This window comes from Canis aureus, chromosome 14 (genome assembly GCF_053574225.1).
Source record: "Canis aureus isolate CA01 chromosome 14, VMU_Caureus_v.1.0, whole genome shotgun sequence".
In the NCBI taxonomy this organism is placed as follows: domain Eukaryota; kingdom Metazoa; phylum Chordata; class Mammalia; order Carnivora; family Canidae; genus Canis; species Canis aureus.
Window position 1 is genome coordinate 13,621,359 of NC_135624.1, and position 20,702 is coordinate 13,642,060.

At 34.6% G+C, this 20,702-nt stretch overlaps 1 pseudogene across 1 annotated transcript in view; it reads left to right on the forward strand.

Annotated features, from left to right (window-relative positions):
• Window positions 1–5,989: 5,989 nt before the first annotated feature.
• The window catches only part of LOC144283197 (BH3-interacting domain death agonist pseudogene), a 90,494-nt pseudogene continuing 75,781 nt past the window's right edge, over window positions 5,990–20,702 (forward strand). Inside the window, exon 1 of the transcript XR_013351615.1 lies at window positions 5,990–6,408. The product of XR_013351615.1 is annotated as a BH3-interacting domain death agonist pseudogene (transcript). The remainder of the gene's footprint in view (window positions 6,409–20,702) is intronic.

Sequence of the window (20,702 nt, forward strand, 5' to 3'; positions counted from 1 at the left end):
AACTAAGAATGCTCATGCGATTAAATGCTGTCCAGGAAGATACAAACAGAAGCATACTACTTCTTCTGCTTTCTCCTTTCTTATTGGCCAGAATATTTACATGTAGTTGAGTGATTTCAAATCACAAAAACGAGAACAACGTTCCATAATGGTACAAAGAAATAAAAGATACTGTATTCCTGGCATCATGAAATCATCACTTTAATAATGGAATATTTGTACCCAAAGAGCTAAAATTCTATCTTGTTGAATCAACTGTTATTTTAGGTTTCTACTGGAGTAATCAAAGCCTTAGCCTAATTTATAGCTGTTTAGCTAAGAGACCGTGCTCTTATTAATGAGCTAACTTCTGTATCTCATTTCTCATTTACCAATTATTCCCCCTCTAAAGTGAAATCAGGAATAAATTATATACATATTTATATATAAAATATTTAAATTTCTATATAAATTTTACAAATATTTATATATAAATTATATATACATTTATATAATTTACCATGAAAATGGTTTTCAGTTGTCATTAGTCAGGAGATATGGAAAGTGAAATTTACTTATCTATTACTGTCATTCAAATTAAGTTCCAAATACATAGAAACAGATGGTCTGGATAGTAAAATACAAATTACAAACTTTAAATCCAGATATTTTATGGTCTTAATAAAATGTCAATGTTAATAACATAAATAAGAATATGACATCCTAAATTTTATTGCTACTCAGAAATGTTCTCTCAGATGCTCACATAATGTTTCAACAGAAGAATAGGGAATGCAATAATCAGCACTTCTATTACTAGATTTTAAGTCATATTCTATTAATAGGTAGTTAGAGAATAAAAATAACCAGTGCTATAGAACTAAGGTCACTTTCTTCTTAATCCAGGATCCTTTCTGATTATACTAAGTATAGGTAGAGTAATTTGCCTTTAAATATATTAAATGTTTTTTCATAAAATGGTTTTATGTATCTTCATTGTAAGATATAATGCTGACACCTGGGCTTAGCAACAGCAATCCCTTCATTATTTGGTCTCTGCTTACTTGTCCAGTTTTTCTCCTCAGGAATTCTGTTTGATAGTTTCAGAGATATCATATAATTTTTAGCTTTTTAAATTTGAAATGTTCGGTCATGTTTTCACGTATTGCTCTTCATTTGACATAGATTACAGTCTCACTCTCTGTGGACTTCCCTGACTCCTGTAGGAGGCAAAGACAGGCTGCCCCAACATGGACCACCTTGGTAAAAAGATAATTTTTGAGTTAAAAGCAATAAAAACCCAGCAGATCCTGGAAAAGCTCTTTACATCTCCCTCAACTGCCTAAAAAGAATTTAGATAGAGGAAGAAAGGCGCCAGAAAGAGAGCTATTACTGAGAGAACTACATTATTACATGAAGTAGGTATGGTGGACAGGGAGGAATCTAGCAAGGCCTATTTGATCAAAGGCCTCTGTGTCCCATTGCTTCAGGATGGCCCTGAAAATATTTGTTTACTAAATTTTAACTCTTTTTCATCTTCCTATGAGTTACATTCCTTCCTTTTGAAGTCCCAGACCCCTCTCCCCTTCTTCCTAGTTCAGGATGACACTTATAACTCATTTTGCCTGTCTTTGGAATTTCATGTCTGTGTGGATCTCACATATGTATGAAATTAAATTCGATTTCTTCTTGCTAATCTGTCTCGTGCCAATTTGATTCTTAGGCTAGAAGGACCTTGGAGTGTAGAGAAAATTCTTCCTCTCAAAACTCCCATAGGAAGACTCAGGGACTCTTTTCTTTGTGTCCATTTTACCTTCTTTCTATCTACATTTTAACTCAGTACTTTGATTTAATTGTCCATTTATACACATATGTCTCTCCAAAATGTTTAAATTGGTTGAGGATAGGAGTCTTACTTTTACATATCTTTTCATTATTTTAATTTATATTATAAAGATTAATTTGTACTAATGTTAGAAAGCTTATCCAACATAGCCATGCATCAAATGATGATCTATGTTTTGCTAATAATGACTAACAGATATTTTATCTTAAGTTTTAATCACAGAGCATAAAGTGAAATGTTTTATGAATATTTAATTAAATGATTTTTTAAAGTTTTAAAATAATTCTTCATTTCATAAAGCATTCATGTTGCTAGCTACCTATCTACAGCTTTATGTTTCCTAGGTCATTGGCTATTTTTCCTTCTATTAATGTTTTAGTTAAGGAATTTTTTTCTGTTATTTGGCATAATTTCATCATGCTGCAATCTTAATGTAGAAATTCTTTCAAATATATCTACCTCTATTTCATCTTCTTTAAGAAAATGAAGGAACTTAAATAGCCAAGACAAGCATGGTGTCATTTGATTTTTGGTAATTTATAGGCTTAATTCTCATTCAGTATAAAACAGTATGTTTATCTCTGCCAGTGTCACATCATGAGAAAAGCATATGATTTTTACACTGTATATTCTTTAAAAGCAGGGCTACTTTAGGAAACAAGTACATGAGTTTTCAAAAGAGGTTCAGCCACTAAAGCCACTTATCTATGGAAATTTCTTTGCATTATCTGCCCCAGAACCCTAACATTTAGTGTTCCTGTGCTGGGATTTTTCTTTTGGATTTACTGTTAGCTCTGAATCCTCTTTTTCTCTCAGTACTGCAATGTCTATGATTCAATGACTATGAAAACGCTCTTAGATTGTTTTCTATGTGGCGGTTTTAAAATTAACACTTTAGTTATGGTAGCTCATTTAATTCCAACAATTATATCAGGTATATGGAATTGTTGTCTTATTTTACAAATGAGAAAACCGAGATGCAGAAAAATTATATATTGTTCAGGGTTGTATTGTTAACAAATTTTGGAGTTGAGAGTAGATCACAGAAATCTCTTTGTCACTATATTTATCATACCCTATCCTGCCTCTCTATGAATGAGTGATACATGTAGGAAAGTGGGTAACTGAAGTGGGTAAATGACAGCCTACTATCAGCTTCATAGTTGAATTCCTGTTAGTTGCACAGAAGGCTTGGGAAAAAGTAAATAATTTATAGTAAGTATATTGGAGTAGCTAATAGAATTGAAGGACTGTTCAAAACAAACACATAAAGTCCTTTTGGGACTATGCTGGTAGGATTCAGGGACCTCTTCTTTCTTGAATGCAAGTGACTCAACTCCACCGACTTCAGATCAAATTGCTTTTTCCATTGAAATTTATATATTTATTTTTATCAGAATTATTTTAAGTTCAAGTTAGTTAGCATATGGTGTAGTATTGATTTCAGGAGTAGGATTTAGTGATTCATCACTTACATATAACATCCAGTGCTCATCCCAACAAGTGCCCTCCTTAATGTCCATCAACCATTTAGCCCATCCCCCAATCCACCTCCCCTCCAGCAGCCCTGAGTTTGTTCTCTATACTTAAGAGTCTCTTATGTTTGCCTTCCTCTCTGTTTTTTTATTATTTATTATTTATGAAAGAGAGAGAATGGGAGGAGGGGCAGAGAAGATCCTAAGCAGGCTCCACAGGGAGCCAGGCAGCCACCTAACTTGGTTTGTATTCTCATAATATATAATGTACCTTTCTGGCTTATGTGGTAATATGTTGGAATATGAACAGAAATAAAATATAGTTAAACCATAGATGCATTAAGACAAACTGCTTTTCTATTTACCCACCCCTTCTTAATTTTACCTCTCTTATCTTTGCATCTTACCTAGTCACATATTTATGATAAATGAGATCTATGTAATATTGTTACTGAAAAACCCAAGTTTGGCTGGTCATCACTCAAAAAACCAATTATTAAGAGACAAGATTTGATTGGAAAGGAATATAAACTTCATTCAGGAGGCCAGCCACCTGGAGAGAAGACAGACTCCTGTCCAAAAACCAACTCCAAGGTTTCTGCTTGTCCCAAAGAGTTTTGAAGCAACTTTAGGGTAGTTAATCAGTAAAAGGGGATCACATTGGCCTGCAACACTTCTTGATTGCATGTAAACTCAGAGGTGCCAGCTACAGATTATGATGGTGCTTAGTGGGTGTATATTGGTGCCCTGGGGTGTGGGGCGGTAATACAAGAGGATTTGGTTCTGAGTTTTTCTATAAAACAGTGAATGATCTACAGATATAGAAAGAATGTTTTAATTAGTCAATCATATGGGCTAGAGGTGCTTGCTACAACTTTTTTTTTTTTTTTTTTTTGCTTGCTACAACTTAAAGACTACTAAGTCAGCTGGAGGAGCCGAGGCAGCAGCTTCAATATTGACCAAAATAATTTATTTTTATTTATTTATATATTTTTTATAAACTTATTTTTTATTGGTGTTCAATTTGCCAACATGATGCCACACCCAGTGCTCATCATGTCAAATGCCCACCTCAGTGTCCGTCACCAGTCACCCCCACCCCCGCCCACCTCCCCTTCCACCACCCCTAGTTCATTTCCCAGAGTTATATAGTTAACTATTCGATTAACTGAATTTCCAAGTTCCATATAGGATATATGCAGTGTAACTTTTATTTAAAATTAAAATAGGAAAATAGGAAAACAAATGGATTCCTTTGCTTGTAATTTCCACAAAGATGTTGTTTGTCCTCAAGGCTGAAAATGCCCTAACATATTAAGGAAGAGAAGTACTCCTTTTTACAAAAGCAAGTTTAAAGGTAAGTACATGCTACTATAAAGCACTCAGAAATTTTATGCATTTGCTAATGATTGTAAAGAGATGTACAATAGATCATCTCCAGGGTTGAAGGTTTGCCCTCTTACATTGATGAAAAGTTATAGAGGCATCATACTAATGTCACAAGTAATGGAAATCATTTCTAAACTTGGGGAGGTCAAATGTGGTTTGTAGTAAGTAAACTGCATTTGCTGAATCAAGCTTTTCAATCTAATTAGTTTAAAGGCTCTGTGTATACCTTATGACCTTTGGAACAGTTATCCATTTGAAAAGATTTTTGCCCCTTAGACCTCTGTGAACTCTTTTCAGTATATGACAAATTTAATACATAAAATCTTTCCAGACTCACTATTTTTTTATTAAAGTTTTGGTCAAAAGATAGAAGATAGTACTTAGATTGGGAAGACTACAGATAACCTGAGAAAGCAGCCTGAGTTTTGAAGATATCAGTACATTTTTAAATTTATTATCTAATAAGCAAAATAAAGATAAGATCATGGATCAGGCAACATCAAATAGGCTCAAAAATCTGTGTTCCCAGGCTCTATGAGCTTTGGGATTTCTGTTCTGCCATATCAATTTGACCAAACTTAAACTACCAAGAACAAATAACATAGATAAGCCATCAGAGATGTCATTTACCTTTTTTCTCTTAGAATATAAACCTATTTCAGTACCTTGAACCAAAGCACATAAAGAGTTGCCCTAGAAGGACTGTGAAATTACAATTTTAGACTAGGTATAATTTTACAAAAATGCTTGAGTTTGCAAGTTTGATTGAGTAGAGTATTTCAGGATAACTGCCTAGAAATCTTGACAATTTTCAAGATACAGAGATTCGTGGTGGCAAATCCTAGTATTTGCAATTATGTCATCAGGTGTCCACATAAAGAAAGTATATTGTTATGTTTCCTTGAAGGTGTGTGTACGTGATCCACATGTATGACTTAGCTTTCTACCAAAGAAAGGAACCAAAATACCAGTTCTTGTTATTAGTTAACATTCCCTACATGCCTTCTTCTATACCTTTTCTTCTTTCTATATCTGCTATCTTGGTGGATGATTCTATCATCCATAATGTAACCCAATTCAAAAGTCTGAATTATTTCCTTTTTCTCAAAGACAACTAAATAAAACTCAGCAACTGGAAGGTCTTCACCTTTTGGCTATAATGGGGCAACTTCTTAAGACTAATCCTCTTGGAAACAATATTTTTAAAATCTGGACAAAATATAAAATCAACTGATGAAAGCATCAGAGGACAACCAAGGCAGATAAACAAAGGAGCTAAGATTCCAGAATCAGAGATAGAACTTTGAAGTGAGGCTTATATTTGCCTCCATTTTGCTCCTGAGACATTTGCCTATTTTTGCTATAGACACAATAAGCTAAAAGTCATAAATTCTGAAACTTGCCACAGTTTAACTGTACAAAGCAGCCAGGGTTCAAAATGTCAGTAACCCAGAGAGAGCAAGAGAGAGAAGTTGAAGAATAGTAAACCTGGCACTTCGCTCACAATTTTTCTTTAAGGCCAACTTCTTAGTACTCATGCATGGACAAGACGCCAGTGGCAAGCAGAAAGTAGTTGCTGAAAAACTAAGGAATTAAGCAAAGATTTCAGTGGTCATGAGGTGTTGAAGAGACAAAGGCTCCATGTTAACAAAAGAGCAAGCCCTCTAGATTCTCAGTTGAGTTCTCTGAAGACCTCTAGAGACACCTTATGCAGCTGTGGTAAGTCATTGCAACCAAGGAGGGATAGAGTTCCCTGCTTATTAGCCATATGGAGATGTGGTAGTTCCTGTTTATTCTCAAACCAATTATTTCAATTCCCATGAATTCTGCAGACCTCTAAAAACCTTCTAATTCTGTTCTTCATCTTTTTAAAACTCAGCCATAATTTTGTTCTTGCTATTGTTTTGTGGAATCAGAAGAGCTATTGAAAAATTGGATGCTGGGCCAAAGACCCTCAGGCAAATTTGGGTAATTTTTTATTCTTTTCTAACCAAGATGGGGTTACAAGGTGGAAAAATTTCTATTTGCAATTTGGGAGAAGAATCTGTCAACTTTGTTCTCCTTGGTAGAAAAAACAAATACATTTTCCCCTACAACAGAGCATATTTGGAAGGTAAGTCTCTCTGATAACATGTAGCTTCTATAGATAATATTATGAAGGCTGGGGAGAATTCAGGAACTGCAGCTGGGGTAGTATCATTGATGATTCTGAATAGACTAAAGAAAAACAATGATAAATTCAAATTTCTATTTTTGTGTAGTATACATAGACTGAAAATCGGGTACTTTCACTGATCATGCTTAAGGAGCCTTTGTTATCTTGGAGTCATAGTACTAAGTAAGATACTGGAAAACCAAAGTTAATGTTTGGAGGAAAAGGATGAGCTCATTTTCAGTTTTATAGGGGATAATTTTACTTTGTCTGGTTGGAGCACTTTTGAAAGTATGAGATATAAATGTGAATTCTGGGCAGCAAAGAGGTTACAGTATAATGCATCTTTGTAATTTCTGATTTTTCTGCATTTTTATATACTTTGCAATAGCATCTTAATTTTCTGTTTGGGGATACCTCCCATGCCCTAACAGTGTGTAGTTTTGGTACAAAGGTACTTTCTGTAAGAAGTATGGGAAGATGAAGGAGACAGATCCTCCCTCTGCTCCCATGGGTAAGACTACATGACCTACATAGTCAGAAAATACTCTGTTCTCAGATGTGAGCCCTGGAGTGAGGGAGTGAGTAAGTGGATGAAGGGGATCATTGGAGGTCATGCACTGTAGCAGTGGTATCCTCAGTAGACCATTTTGCAAATGTCCAGATTCTGTCTTTCTGACTTCTCAATCTCAGGACGTCAGTTTTTCTGTTTCCAATATTTATGATTCTTCAGCTCCAATTAAATCTGAGAAGATCCAAATGTCTTTTATTAAATTTAATTTTACTTAATTAGGCAGAAGTAACTTTTACCCCTTTTACCCAAGAACTCTAATTGATGTCTATATGGTTCATGGGAAATGAAGGAAAACCATGTGAAATAATTCATGTAAAGTCTTCACATAATACCTGAAATATAAAAAGTAATGATTAAATGTGTCATAAATTTTTATAAGCAATAGAATAATGGAAATGACAATTGGTATTTTGTCAAGTATTTTCACATAGTAGAAATTTAAGTCATCATCTTTTACCCCAGTTAGAATTCCAAGGTGTATATACTTAGTTCAAGAAGTCTAATTTGATTGAGTCCCTCAGTGCCTTTTTCATTGTCCAATAAACCCTTTAAAAATTGGCACTGGACCAGAAGGATATAGGCCTAAAAGCTTGTAGAACTGTGAGAGACTACAATCTATCCTTAAGTAACTGGCAGCTGCATGTCTTGATGGAACCATTCTCAGCCACTCTGCTCAGAATAACATTTGTCTCCATCTTTCTAGTCTGAAGCTCAAAGGCAGGTAAGGTAGATTAACTGCTTTGTTGTAAACCACATGAACTCTGAGTTAATTAGAAACCCTTTAAAGATAGTTTGGGTTCCTTTTTGGCTCACGAATGCATTTTCTCTTTAGATATGTCTTCGCAGGCCAGAAACAAGGTTGAGAAGTTCTCACTGATTATTTCCCGCTGTCCTTAGAAGAGAGGGACTTTCCAACACAATATCTAGTTTAATATGTTATAGAAAATATTGTGCCCATTTTGATTAAACATAATTTTCTAATTTTAAATAGTATTTCCAATGCATATTGTATTTTCTATGAATGAAATTATAATTTTCTAAAAAGGAAGGGGAGATATTGTTATGTTGTTAGATGAAAACTTGCAAAATTTTTTTCTTTTGAAGAATTTATAATTTTTCAATTTATTTCTTTTAAGACTTTATTTATTTATCCATGAGAGACACACATAGAGAGAGAGAGGCAGAGACATAGGCAGAGGGAGAAGCAGGTTCCATGCGGGAAGACTGATGTGGGACTCGATCCGGTGACCTCAGGATCACACCCTGAGCCAAAGGCTGACGCTCAACCACTGAGCCATCCAGGTATCCCTAGTTTTCCAATTAAAGCCAAATTCCCAATGTCTTCTGGGTCTAGCCAAGTCTTTTTCTTTCTGTTAAAAGAGAGTAATTACACTACTGCAGAGTGGAATCTAAGTAGAGACAAAAAAATGGGCTTAGCAAATATATCACAGTTTCACAACAGAGCCATTTGGTATAGTAATATGAGACATTGATATAAATCAATCCTTGTAAGTAATAAGCACAAATTATAGTCATGTGCTAAGTGTTACTGAGAACAAAATAATGTAATCAGTTTTTCCAGGGAGGGGGTTTGAAGGAAAAGCCTTTACAGAGAGTGGAAGCCTCAGTTGCACTGTGATAATTAGTAAGTGATTACTTAGACAAGAGCATTTCCAATCTTTAAAAATGGCATATTAAATGGCATAAGGTCATAAAAGTGAATAGATTGCTCAGAACTTGAAGTAGCCAAGTGTGGGTAAAATGGTCAGAGTTTGATGTTGGGGCAGGGTATGATGGGGACAAAGATGGTGAAATAAAGGCATGGTAGAGAATTTAAGCTTGTTTTACAGGTGGAGTTGTACACCGGAAGTAGCACCATTCTCACTGTATTCTAGAATTGCATAATGAGGCAGCCCTGCCTCAGAGATACTGAAAACCTACCCAAGAGGATTATAATAGGAATGACACAATCCATTTTGTATCTTAGAAAGATGACTCTGGCAAGAAAATGGATAAGTGGTAGACAGTGCTGTCTAATATAAATAGAATATATGGGCATCTGGATGGCTCAGAGGTTGAACATCTGCCTTTGGCTCAGGTTGTGATCCTGGGGTCCTGGGATTGAGTCCTACATTGGGCTTCCTATGAGGAGCCTGCTTCTCCCTCTGCCTATGTCTCTACCTCTCTTTGTCTCTCATGAATAAATCTTTAAAAAAAAAAAAAAAGAATGTAATCCAGGGACTCCTAGGTGGCTCAGTGGTATGATCCCAGGTTTCCAGGGATGAGTCTGTATTGGGCTCCTGCAAGGAGCCTGTTTCTCCCTCTGCTTATGTCTCTGTCTCTCTCTCTTTGCCTCTCATGAATAAATAAGTAAGATCTTTAAAAAAATTGGATGTAATCCACATACGTACTTAATTTTTTTTCTAGTAGAAATAAAAATAAGTTTAATTTTAAGGTTCTATTTAATCCAATTTACCCCAAATATTATGATTTTAATGTATAATCAATAAAAACCTTATTAATGTGATATTTTATACTTTCTTTTCCATATTATGTCATCAAGATCTAGTGTGTGTATTTTAATGTATAGCATATTTGAATATGGACTAGTCATGAAATTTTAAGTGCTCAAGAACCACATGTGTTTAGCGGCTTCCATACTGGATAATGAACGAAAAAGAATTAAAGATGTGGAGATGAATGGATACAATTTTTTTAATAGAAGAGATGGCTGTTGAGGATTAAAGCTAGAGTAATAGCAATGAAAATAGTGAGAAAGAAAACCAAAATGGAATCAACAGAACATGGTAATGGATTGAGTATTGTAGGTGAAGGAGTAGAAAAAAATAAAACAGCTGGGGTTTTACTTTGGTTGACTGCTACGGAGGATTAAGTTTGGCATAAAAGATGATGAGTTTGGATTTATATATTAACTTGGAGACAATTTAGATATTTTCAAATAATATATGAATCACAGGAGCTAAGGTTTTGGAGCTATTGATGTAAATTTTGAAGTTAATCCATATGAACAAATGAAGTCGTTCAGTAAAATAGAGAAGGAGAACTGGGATGGAACCCTCAGGAATACCAACATATCTAATATTTAATGATATTCCATAAGGAGAAGAGCAAAAAAAAATAGGGAGAGAGAAATAATTATATGAGATGTAGGATAAGAGACTGAAGGGAAAGTACCTAAAGGAAGAAATTTTATGTAAGGAAATGGAGGATCAACAAGCATGAGAACTAAAAAGGGAGATTAAAAGTTGGTAATTAGATCACTTGTTTTATTTTAAAAAATCAGTTGCATACTTGTGATTTCTACATTTGTATTTCCATAGAAAGTGAAAAAACTGATATTACTGACTCTTCCTACAGTGGTAAACTAAGATCAAATATCTTAACACATTTAACCATCTCTACAAATTCAGAGAGGGCATTGTCAGCCACTTTAATGATGATGCTTATCACTAAGTCAAGTTACCTGGGAAGGTCACCCTTCGAATAAATGGCAGAGTTGGGATGGAACCCAGTTCTGTTCTTCTCAAAATCTTGTGTTTTTGCTCCTACATCATGCTGCATTCCCCAAATTCCTGCCAGGTCTTAGCCTCATAGTTGCCCTTCTTTGCTATTAAAATCTTTTATATCTTGTTATCTGAAGAAATTCTGAGCAAGAGAAACTAGGGGAAATAAGATTGCTAGAGAATGAAACCCTTAATATTGAGCAGAGTGCCAAAGGTTAAGGAAAATACATCTCTCTAGAATCAAACATCAGGGTTACTTTTTCTCTGCTCCTGCATTTGGAATGCAGTATGCAAGGCTGCACTTTCTAGCTTTCTTGAGGTCACCATGGTCTGCTAGTGCTATCCTTTTGAATAATGTATGTTTGGCCCAGAAAATGACCTTATCTGCTGGTTAGCATCTTTTATATTGAAAAGTTTATAGCATTCAAGTCACTGAAGAGTTTTTTGGTAAACATTTGCTTTTCATTTTTATTTACAAATGACATTTTAAATTCATGCATCATAATATGCAATTTTAATAGGAATTGTGGAAATACCATCAACACAAATTTATGTATCTTATGTATCCTTTCAATTTTTTAATTGCATCAAGTAATTTAGTCTTAAATTTTTCAAAATGTGTGGGTAAATATTTAATGTGATGTTAGACTTTGTTGTCTCTGCCCAAGAAAGATCAGGGATCCCTGCCAGCTAAGGCCACATTTGGTGTGGGCTTCTGATATCAGGAAGTTAGAAGATATTTCAATCATATTATTAATTTAATTTAAAGGTAGCTCTTAAAGTGGATTTTGAGAAAAACAACTTGAACTGTGTTAACAATCCTAACCAAACCTCTGGTGGAAATTGCATAACTGCAGATTTATGGCTTTATGTTGCTGATGAGGGAGATATAGTGATATTCCACTTAAAACACGGAAGGATGCTGTACATTCCATTTCCAGACACTAAAGTCCAACCCCTCTTTTGTGCACATCCTTGAATACCTCGACTTCCTACAACTGCTCCTTTTCTCTCCCATTTTCATATTCCTCTGAAGAGTAAATATTGAGAATATTTTGTAATTATGTTATGACATTATTCATATTCAACCTTTTATTGGAGGGACTGGTGTTCTTTTTATTTCATGCACTCTAATAGATTAAAGATTTTGAAACTATAACCATTTTCTTTTATGGTTTTATTATGGGATGTGCTGTGGCACCTACCTTCTAACTCACATACTTAGTTGTTGCTTGATAAATACTTATGTTTATTTTTGAAATAAAGGTGTAAATTAGTGTTGTCTTTTGGGGGAAGTGAAGTAAGATCAATAATTACTGAGAATGATAGCTCTTCTTACATATGTTACCTGTGTCTCAGTTTCTTGTTTGGTCACAGTTCCTATCATTTTCCCTATTATGCTTGATTCTCATAGAATCAAACTACATTGTGTCTGAAAATGCCTTGTATCTTTATCTTTGTTTGTATTGTTTCTGCTTTCTTGATGTGTATGTTTGTGTGTGTGTATACATACCTGGGTACAAAGGTGGGGGCTAAACAGTTATTTTTTATAAATAATAATAGCTAATAGTTATATAGTGCTGACTCCATTCTTGAAGCTTTTCTAAGTGCTTTAAAATATGAACTTATTTGATTTTCATAACAACCCTATGGCTTAGGTACTATTTTTATTTCCATTTTTCTTTTGATAAAAAACGATGAGAGCAGAGAGGTCAATTAATTTGCCCAAATCATGCAACCTGAAGTGACAGTACGCAAGGTAGCATCTGCAATAGAGTCAGACCCTAGCAGAAGGCTTGTGCCCACTTAAACTATGCCACCTGCCATGATACTGAGATGTTGTGGCTAGGATGAACCCTCCTGGTCCCATACAGACAAACCAGCTTTTTATCTATACTCGCTTTTTTTTTTTATAGAATTAATCACTTTCAAAAACAAATTTTATTATTTTTTATGAGAACTGACAAAATGTCTTGACTTTCATTTCTGATAGAATAGAATAAACAAATATGGCATTTATATACAAATGAAAACTGATAAATGAGCCTGCCATCTGTATTTTCAAGTAATTTGTTATTGATGTATTACTTTTTAGAAAATTCTTCCTAAAATGACCAGGGAAGTAATTTTACCATTCTAGTCTTAATATTTATTGGTATTTTTGATATTTCAAAATAATTGATCTGCTTTTTAAAAAGTGGTTTACAATAATGCACATGGGAGTTTTTGTATATGTGGATTAAGAGCTAAACTATTTGGTTAATATTTCTATAAAGGAGCTCCTTAAAACATTGGAAAATTCTTATAAGAACCAGTCATTGGAAAAAAAAAAAAGAATCAGTCATTGAATAGCCAATAGAATATCAGAAATGTATATCTAGTTTAATATATCTTATAAGAAGCTAAGCTGTTTTAGTAGAATAATAAATTTTATTTAGCCAGTAAATAGAATTAGATAAAATACTTTGAAAATTTTATTGTATCCATGAAAACCAATTTTGTCATTCTAAAGATGTCAGTGGTAGCACTTCTATTATCCTTTCAGCAACCTTTTGAATGTTTTTCACTTAGAACTAATTTCTATTGAAACTTCACATTTTTATTTTCTCTTAGAATTCTCAAAAATATCTCAGTCAAATGCAGTCTATATTTCTCTTTGCAACTTTCTAGGATACTTAAATACATATTTTTTTAATCTGTAAAATGCACACTTAACATCCTGTCCTTCTTTTTTCTGTTTAATAACGATAATAACACATATAAATAGATTAATTTGTGTTTGGTGGTTGAAAGATGCCTAAATCACTCCTCCACACCACCTGGTTTGCTAATTCAGTGTGTCCATTATATTTAGATTTTGTTTTAATAACTTTCCTAGAAGCTACAATCTGTAGATAAGTTTTTTTTCAATGAGAATAAAATGGGGATATAAAACTTCAGAAACATTAGTTCTACCTCAATTATTGTGATTATTTTCATGAGATTAGTTTCCCTTAATTCTCTTGTTAAGCCTTCCTGTAATTAATTCTTTCACTGACCTTCAAGGGATATGTCTCTTTCTTACTAAAAACCTTTTAAATACCAATTTCCTCCAATTTTCTAATCAAAATGTTTATACCCCTTAATACAGAATGCATTACCAGGATCCCAAGTCTCTCTAGCCCCAGCTCCCATCAATTTCCTCTGATACTTGATTGCTGAGCAGAAGTGCACCACATTTTCTCTGACAATTACTTGTTTCTTTGACTTTGCAGGTGGTGTTCCTACCTGCCAGGATACCTGACTCATCTCCTTTCTTGTTAATCTCCTGTTTATTCTTTAAAGTTCAGATCAAATGACACCTCTTCGAGAAATCCATGGCTAATTTCCTTGGATATAGTTGGCTATTCTGCTCTGTTAACAGCTATATCTTGTGTAAACTTCTGTTTTAGAAATTGACACCTACTAAACAGTGAGCTTATTGCAGTCAGGATCATATTTTATTCATGTTAAGTCTTTGAGAATTAATAGAATGTCTGGTATACTTTCACTATTGTAATAGTAATATTTCCATTTTAATAGTGCTTACTATGGACCAGGAAAGACACTGTACCCTTTAGGTGATTGATTTTGTTTAATATAGGATCCCTGAGAAATGGGCATTACTCACCCACACTTCAGTGATTGGAAAAAAAGAGTCAGAAAGGTGGACTGACTTGTCCAGAGTCATATGACAGTGAATACTGGACCCATGATTTAAACTCAGATCATCTGGATCTAGAAAAAGTCTCTCTCTTTATCCACCATGTAATAAGACATACCAAGAGACTTTTGGGATATTGACTTGCTAGAAACAAACCTAAAATCTTGCATATAAAAATTTTTTTGAACTTATTGATAGGTATCAAGACTATAAGATTAAGTTAGTGAAAAAAACAATTTTTTATTGTTGACATGTAAATCTCTTACATGGATAATTACTTGGTATTCTGAGAAATGCTTTGAATTTCCTATGTTATGATAGGAAGTGAATACTACTGAGCATGTTTCTCAAGCCAAGTGAAAGGCTTTCAAAGTTTGACAGAATTGATATGCACTTAACTCAGCAACTGACTGTTGCTTGATCTTGAATGCAATTTAGTGGCAAAGCCTGTTTCAAATGCTCACATACACACTCTCCACCAAGCATCCAGAAGCCCATCACCTACCATAATAGATTTACAGATAGACACTTTCACCCTGACTTTGTACTTAGACAAATTTTTCTGTCCAAGGAAATTTTGAACATCAGAGATACATCCTTTCTCTAAAAATTCTTTATTGTTGTATCAGTCTTAAAGTTTTGCCATTCTTACCTTCTTGTAGTACTTATGGGAGTTGCAAATGGTGGTAATCTATGCTCACCATTTCTTACAGCCTAAAATGCAGTTTATACTACTGCCTTTTGGGATCCCTGGGTGGCACAGCGGTTTAGCGCCTGCCTTTGGCCCAGGGCGCGATCCTGGAGACCCGGGATCGAATCCCATATCGGGCTCCTGGTGCGTGGAGCCTGCTTCTCCCTCTTCCTGTGTCTCTGCGCCTCTCTCTCTCTCTCTCTCTCTGTGTGTGTGACTATCATAAATAAATAAATAAAAAATTATACTACTACCTTTTTTACTGATAGCAATAATAGGGGCAATATTTGTACTGACTAATGAATAAGTGGGCAGATGTCAGTGTAACAGCCATAGGATTCTGCAGATACTATAAATTTGTCAAACTAAGAAACTGTAGGAGCTGTCAAAGTGTGGAATTATTGATCTCTATATGTCCTCATAACCTTATCCATCAAATGACTGAAATCTGTGGCAGGAGGTAAGAGACTGATAAACTAGATAATCAGAAACTGAGACTCATATAGTATTCCTGCTCTAATGAGCAACTACTTTATTAAACACAATAAACATGTTTTTGTTTAAGTAATCATTGGTTGAGAATTTTATAGGTAAAACTAATAGAAATATAAAGATTTTATTGCCTGTAGAGGACATAATGTATAAATATTAAGATGAATATTAATGTGATAACCAAGACATCAAAAAAATAATATGAATATTTAATTTCCTGGAGACTTAGATTCTTGAGCTTTAAAATGAGGATGATAATGATTCCCTTTTAGAAGTATTACAAAGACTGGGATCCCTGGGTGGCGCAGCGGTTTGGCGCCTGCCTTTGGCCCAGGGCGCGATCCTGGAGACCCGGGATCGAATCCCACGTCGGGCTCCCGGTGCATGGAGCCTGCTTCTCCCTCTGCCTATGTCTCTGCTCGCCCCTCTCTCTCTCTCTCTCTGTGACTATCATAAATTAAAAAAAAAAAAAGATTTTAGAAGTATTACAAAGACTAAAGCAAAAGTATGCATACAGTGCTCCCTAGCACAGTACTTAGTACACTTTTGGAACTTAGTAGCATGTTAGTCTTCTTTCCTCAGTATAAACAATCAATATTGAAATGAAAGATGTTAACACAGACTTTTCTTTTTTCTTTAGCTGTGGAAATTAGCTAAGAGCTTTAGCTAATTTTTTGTAAGCCTTGGACTCTAAAATCCTAGACTAAGCATAAGACCTTCAAAATAATAGGAACTAAAAATAAAAGCTTGAAATAAGTGGTATCCTAATGCATGCACTATTTCTTCATTTATATTTTTGTGTTTGATAGTTATGGAAAAGAGCTCTTCAAGAAATGACCAGGAGTATGAAGAACAAAGTGTAAACATTTCAGCTATATTACAACATGAGGATCTTCTATCATATTTTAGGAAACACAACTGTTGGTTAAAGAAACAATTGGCATGTAGCTCTTCTTATTCTATTATTCACATGACATTAAAACATGAAACAAAAATTTAAAGATAGAGAATAGATCATTGCTTGCCAGAAGTTAGGGGTGGGAAGCCTGATGGGGTGTGGGTATGGCTACAAAGGAGTAACATGAAGGACTCTTGTGGTGATAGCACAGCTCAATATCTTGATTTTGGTGATGTGAGGAAGCTGTGCATGTGATTAAAATTGCATAGAGCTACATGTATACAAATTATAAACACATACACACATATACACACATACCACACAAATAATTGCATGTTTAACTGGAAGAACCTGGGTAGGCTCTGTGGAATCTACCAATGTCAATTTTCTGGTATTAGTACTGTAATTACAACATTACATGCAACATGTAAACATAGAAGGGTGCTGGGTAAAGGATACATGGCATTTACCTGTACATGTCTTTGTAACTGCACATAGATCTATAATTATTTTAAAATAAAAAGTTAAAAAGTATGATATTAGGTGGAATGTGCAGGGACTTATTGTTTTCCAGCATCCAATGAGCACCACATATGCATTATAATTTTTAATCTTTACATCTGTTTGAGTTAAACTATTCCCATTTTTCTTTTACAAGTAAGGAAAATTGTAAGTTGAGTAGTTAAATAACTTACTGAGAAGGAGATAGTCAAGTAGAAGAGTCTTCTCAGTGACTAATTTGATATCCATTATATAGACCACTATATAATGCTAAATCACCACCAGTATTATTTACTGAAGTTGATTCTTCAAAGTTTATGTGCTGAAGTTTGTGGTGAGATATAGCTCTTTCCATAAAGTCATTAAATGATATTTACTATCAGAAAACATCTGTGAAGCTTTCTCTCAAAATAATTCTTGTCTGATCTGTTTTTATTTTGTATTAATGAAATGTTCTGTTAAAATATATAATGGCTACTAAAGCATGTTTGAATTAGTTGATATAAAGCTTTGAAAATACATGCTGAATGTGGGAAGAAGGGAAATAGTTCCCCGTCTGGAGATATGGTGATCTATTTAAATGCAAATTTTGATATTTGAAAAAAAAAGGCCAGCTAATATGACAACTTAAGAAAGAATTTATTGTGCTTAAGAACATTTTACATGAGATTTGCCTTCTTAACAGATTTTTAAGTGTACTGTAGCTAGGTTGTGGAAACAACTAAAATGTCCATTGAAAGATAAATTAATAAAAAATGTGGCATGTACATACAGTGGAATATTATTCAGTCTTAAAAGAGAAGGAAATCTTGTAGTATGCAACATGGATGAAATTTGAGGACATTATGCTAAGTGAATAAGCCAGTCACAAAAGGATAAATTCTAGGCAATGTTAAGTGACATGATTACTATTGGTTTATATAGGAAAATAATTTACTCCTAGATATTTACCCAAAACATAGAATGAAGGATTTTTCAGAAATAAAATTGGCCTACAAAGAAGTAAAAAAAAGTCTTACTTTGTATACAATCTGAATGTGGAGCCAATGGCTAATTTAGCTCTGTGAGATTTTCACTAGTGTGGAGGGATGTGTGTGGAGTAATAACATGATTGATAATTAAGAGTCAATGTAAATTTTTATTCATTTTACCAAAAATCAATGATCTTTTAAAATGTTGAAGAGTAGCTTGGCGAGTGAGAAGAACCAGGTATGAAGGAGGCAGAATGCCACTGTTAATTGTAGTCATTCCTAGAGGCACCTGGGTGGCTCAGTAGCTCAGGGCGTGATCCTGGAGTCCTGGGGTTGAGTCCCACATCAGGCTCCCCACAAGGAGCCTGCTTCTTCCTCTGCCTATGCCTCTGCCTCTCTCTGTGTCTCTCCTGAATAAATAAATAAAATATTTTTTAAAAATTGTAGTCATTCCTGTATTCCAAAGAGTTTGAATTAAAGTAGAACCAGGTTTGTTATGCTAGCTATCATTTTTTGAAGCCTTACCTTGTGCCAGAGACCATACCGTTTTCACCGAATTATCTTGTTTATTCCTCTCAACAACCTTGAGAAGCAGCTGCATTATTATCTCCATTTCAGTTATGAAGAAACTTAAGGTTGGGAAAATTATGTAAATTGCTCATTGTTACTTAATAATTGAAATGCTGGTTGAACTTCTATAACAAGAACCAGAAAACAGAAGTTCAGGTCTGATGATATGGTAACCCCCACCATACCTGAAACTGCTTCTCTCTTTTTTCTCTACACATCTGTCCTGTAGCATAATGTGGCAGCTGTAGCACTTGCCATTGTATCTGAGTTCCACCAGTGGGATGAATGGAAGAAGAAATGCAGAACGTCCTCCTTTTAAGAACATGATCAATCACTTGCTTACTTTAGATCCGCTTACACTCCACTGCTCAGCCTATAGAAACATGTCCATACCAAGAAGCAAGGGAGGCTGGAAACATAGCCTTTAGCTGAATGGCTATGTTCTTAGCAAAAACTATGAGTGAAGAACTGGAGAACCGATACTGTTGAGTACTCAGTCATCTCTTCTAAAAAAAATTACTGTGATGGGTCAAATGTCTATGTACCTTTCTTCCCACACACAGAATTTATTCATCTCTTACCAAGTAACAATCAGAGTGTATCTAGTTCAAAGTCCAGAAATAAGTTGTCATTCTTTCCATTATGTCTCAATATTGATCATCATGGTCTCACCCACTATAAGATAAAACATAAATTTTCTGTGGATCCCCACCCATAGCTAGCTAGCATACCCTTACTATGGGATGACAGATTAAGAACAGGACAGTTGCCATAAAACTGCTACTGATAAGTGGAAAGAATGAAGACAGACATTAGTCACTAGTTCATGGAAATTTACAAATCCCATTGAGCAGAAATTGCAAAAATCATCTTCTCTGCCTACTCCAGAAATGGAATAACAGCCTCAGTTGTCAGATCTGATGCTCTCTGGGTCTGAGTTCCAGGTAAAAATGGTACCTTTTATATATTGTCTGCCTTCTTTCCTGGCCTGCTTCACATTCTACAAGATTGCTATTTGTCCCCTGTACATGTCCATTGGAGAGAATTCACTTTTTGTGGGCTGTTGAGCTTTCATTTGCTTTCTGTCAATGCATTTTAAGGACTTAGGATTTTTGGGGCAGTCACAGGCTTTGTGGTTCCTTTGGCAATACAAATACCAAAAGTCAGTCGGCTTCTTGTATATACATCTCTAGATAGTTTCATACATGCCTATATCTGGTGGTTGTTCTTCTTTGACTGGGAACTCTAACGACTTTCTAATATCTTTAGTTTTGTCTCTTACCTTCTTTCCCCCCAGTTTACCACCTTTCTTCCCTGGATCATAACCACTTTGTTTGATTTTTAGAAAGTCTTTTTATTCTTTTAGTAATTTGGCAGAAGTCTCTACTCCAGTGCTAGGCACTAAGGATATAGGGATGAACAGGTGTGATTCTCAGTCTCAAGGAGTTTACTGTCTGCTTGGGGAGTCAGACAGTAAGCAGAAGACTATTCTGATTGTTAAATGTTATTCTAATAAAGTCTACAATGGAAAAGCATAGTGTATACATATACTAATAGTTTTTAAAATGTAAATTCTATGCAATTTTGGCATGTCCTTTTCCCTGTTAAATAATCAATTCTCTACCCTTGATCCTTTTTATACTCCCCTTATTAAGTACTCTTCTTCCTAATGCCCAGGTCTTTGTTAGTTTGGCTTGAGAAATAAATGCTATCATTTATTTTTCTAGAAAGTTAGGTACAGCACTAGTTTTTCACTGCGACTGTTACATATCAATAAACAGTCTTTGGTCATTGATTAAAGACTATAATATATCTTTAAGTAAAATTTAACTTAATTAAGTCCTATATGTTTCCCATTAATCTCTTTCTAGCATACTCAAAGACTACAACTATCAGAAAAGAGGATTTTTCCCTCCCTTTTAATCTTTGGAGTTAGACAGTAAAATTTATGTTTTTAG